Genomic DNA, 3,778 nt, shown 5'->3' on the forward strand with positions numbered 1-3,778 from the left:
TGGTTAACGTGGTGACGGTGACATGGTTAACGTGGTGACGGTGACATGGTTAACGTGGTGACGGTGACATGGTTAACGTGGTGACGGTGACACGTTTAACGTGGTGACGGTGACACGGTTAACGTGGTGACGGTGACGCGGTTAACGTGGTGACGGTGACACGGTTAACGTGGTGACGGTGACATGGTTAACGTGGTGACGGTGACGCGGTTAACGTGGTGACGGTGACATGGTTAACGTGGTGACGGTGACACGGTTAACGTGGCGACGGTGACATGGTTAACGTGGTGACGGTAACACGGTTAACGTGGTGACGGTGACACGGTTAACGTGGTGACGGTGACGCGGTTAACGTGGTGACGGTGACACGGTTAACGTGGTGATGGTGACGCGGTTAACGTGGTGACGGTGACAGGGTTAACGTGGTGACGGTGACACGGTTAACGTGGTGACATGGTTAACGTGGTGACGGTGACACGGTTAACGTGGTGACGGTGACACGGTTAACGTGGTGACGGTGACACGGTTAACGTGGTGACGGTGACGCGGTTAACGTGGTGACGGTGACGCGGTTAACGTGGTGACGGTGACGCGGTTAACGTGGTGACGGTGACGCGGTTAACGTGGTGACACGGTTAACGTGGTGACGGTGACACGGTTAACGTGGTGACGGTGACACGGTTAACGTGGTGACGGTGACACGGTTAACGTGGTGACGGTGACGCGGTTAACGTGGTGACGGTGACATGGTTAACGTGGTGACGGTGACACGGTTAACGTGGTGTTGCTGGCTGTGTCACCTGGCCAGTCGCGAGTGGCCATCTACACCGACAGCGGACTGCTGTGGCTGGGCACCAGCGACCTGCAGGTAGCCGTCGCCACGGCGACCGGCGGGTTAGCGTGGTGACGGTGACGCGGTTAACGTGGTGACACGGTTAACGTGGTGACGGTGACACGGTTAACGTGGTGACAGTGACACGGTTAGCGTGGTGACGGTGACACGGTTAACGTGGTGACGGTGACATGGTTAGCGTGGTGACGGTGACATGGTTAGCGTGGTGACGGTGACATGGTTAGCGTGGTGACGGTGACGCGGTTAACGTGGTGACATGGTTAGCGTGGTGACGGTGACATGGTTAGCGTGGTGACGGTGACACGGTTAACGTGGTGACACGGTTAACGTGGTGACGGTGACATGGTTAACGTGGTGACGGTGACACGGTTAACGTGGTGACGGTGACGCGGTTAGCGTGGTGGCGGTGACATGGTTAACGTGGTGACGGTGACGCGGTTAACGTGGTGACGGTGACATGGTTAACGTGGTGACGGTGACGCGGTTAACGTGGTGACGGTGACACGGTTAACGTGGTGACGGTGACATGGTAAACGTGGTGACGGTGACATGGTTAACGTGGTGACGGTGACATGGTTAACGTGGTGACGGTGACACGGTTAACGTGGTGACGGTGACACGGTTAACGTGGTGACGGTGACACGGTTAACGTGGTGACGGTGACGCTGTTAACGTGGTGACGGTGACGCGGTTAACGTGGTGACGGTGACACGGTTAACGTGGTGACGGTGACACGGTTAACGTGGTGACGGTGACACGGTTAACGTGGTGACGGTGACGCGGTTAACGTGGTGACACGGTTAACGTGGTGACGGTGACGCTGTTAACGTGGTGACGGTGACACGGTTAACGTGGTGACGGTGACGCGGTTAACGTGGTGACGGTGACACGGTTAACGTGGTGACGGTGACGCGGTTAACGTGGTGACACGGTTAACGTGGTGACGGTGACGCTGTTAACGTGGTGACGGTGACACGGTTAACGTGGTGACGGTGACGCGGTTAACGTGGTGACGGTGACATGGTTAACGTGGTGACGGTGACATGGTTAACGTGGTGACGGTGACGCGGTTAACGTGGTGACACGGTTAACGTGGTGACGGTGACACGGTTAGCGTGGTGACGGTGACGCGGTTAACGTGGTGACGGTGACACGGTTAACGTGGTGACGGTGACATGGTTAACGTGGTGACGGTGACGCGGTTAACGTGGTGACGGTGACACGGTTAACGTGGTGACACGGTTAACGTGGTGACGGTGACGTGGTGACGGTGACACGGTTAGCGTGGTGACGGTGACACGGTTAACGTGGTGACGGTGACGCGGTTAACGTGGTGACGGTGACGCGGTTAGCGTGGTGACGGTGACGCGGTTAACGTGGTGACGGTGACGCGGTTGACGTGGTGACGGTGACGCGGTTGACGTGGTGACGGTGACATGGTTAACGTGGTGACGGTGACGCGGTTAACGTGGTGACGGTGACACGGTTAACGTGGTGACGGTGACATGGTAAACGTGGTGACGGTGACATGGTTAACGTGGTGACGGTGACATGGTTAACGTGGTGACGGTGACACGGTTAACGTGGTGACGGTGACACGGTTAACGTGGTGACGGTGACACGGTTAACGTGGTGACGGTGACGCTGTTAACGTGGTGACGGTGACGCGGTTAACGTGGTGACGGTGACACGGTTAACGTGGTGACGGTGACACGGTTAACGTGGTGACGGTGACACGGTTAACGTGGTGACGGTGACGCGGTTAACGTGGTGACACGGTTAACGTGGTGACGGTGACGCTGTTAACGTGGTGACGGTGACACGCTTAACGTGGTGACGGTGACGCGGTTAACGTGGTGACGGTGACACGGTTAACGTGGTGACGGTGACGCGGTTAACGTGGTGACACGGTTAACGTGGTGACGGTGACGCTGTTAACGTGGTGACGGTGACACGGTTAACGTGGTGACGGTGACGCGGTTAACGTGGTGACGGTGACGCGGTTAACGTGGTGACGGTGACATGGTTAACGTGGTGACGGTGACACGGTTAGCGTGGTGACGGTGACACGGTTAACGTGGTGACGGTGACACGGTTAACGTGGTGTTGCTGGCTGTGTCACCTGGCCAGTCGCGAGTGGCCATCTACACCGACAGCGGACTGCTGTGGCTGGGCACCAGCGACCTGCAGGTAGCCGTCGCCACGGCGACCGGCGGGTTAGCGTGGTGACGGTGACGCGGTTAACGTGGTGACACGGTTAACGTGGTGACGGTGACACGGTTAACGTGGTGACAGTGACACGGTTAGCGTGGTGACGGTGACACGGTTAACGTGGTGACGGTGACATGGTTAGCGTGGTGACGGTGACATGGTTAGCGTGGTGACGGTGACATGGTTAGCGTGGTGACGGTGACGCGGTTAACGTGGTGACATGGTTAGCGTGGTGACGGTGACATGGTTAGCGTGGTGACGGTGACACGGTTAACGTGGTGACACGGTTAACGTGGTGACGGTGACATGGTTAACGTGGTGACGGTGACACGGTTAACGTGGTGACGGTGACGCGGTTAGCGTGGTGGCGGTGACATGGTTAACGTGGTGACGGTGACGCGGTTAACGTGGTGACGGTGACATGGTTAACGTGGTGACGGTGACGCGGTTAACGTGGTGACGGTGACACGGTTAACGTGGTGACGGTGACATGGTAAACGTGGTGACGGTGACATGGTTAACGTGGTGACGGTGACATGGTTAACGTGGTGACGGTGACACGGTTAACGTGGTGACGGTGACACGGTTAACGTGGTGACGGTGACACGGTTAACGTGGTGACGGTGACGCTGTTAACGTGGTGACGGTGACGCGGTTAACGTGGTGACGGTGACACGGTTAACGTGGTGACGGTGACACGGTTAACGTGGTGAC

This window comes from Petromyzon marinus, chromosome 73 (genome assembly GCF_048934315.1).
Source record: "Petromyzon marinus isolate PM22_M1 ecotype Great Lakes invasive population chromosome 73, UKy_Petmar_22M1.pri1.0, whole genome shotgun sequence".
NCBI lineage: Eukaryota > Metazoa > Chordata > Hyperoartia > Petromyzontiformes > Petromyzontidae > Petromyzon > Petromyzon marinus.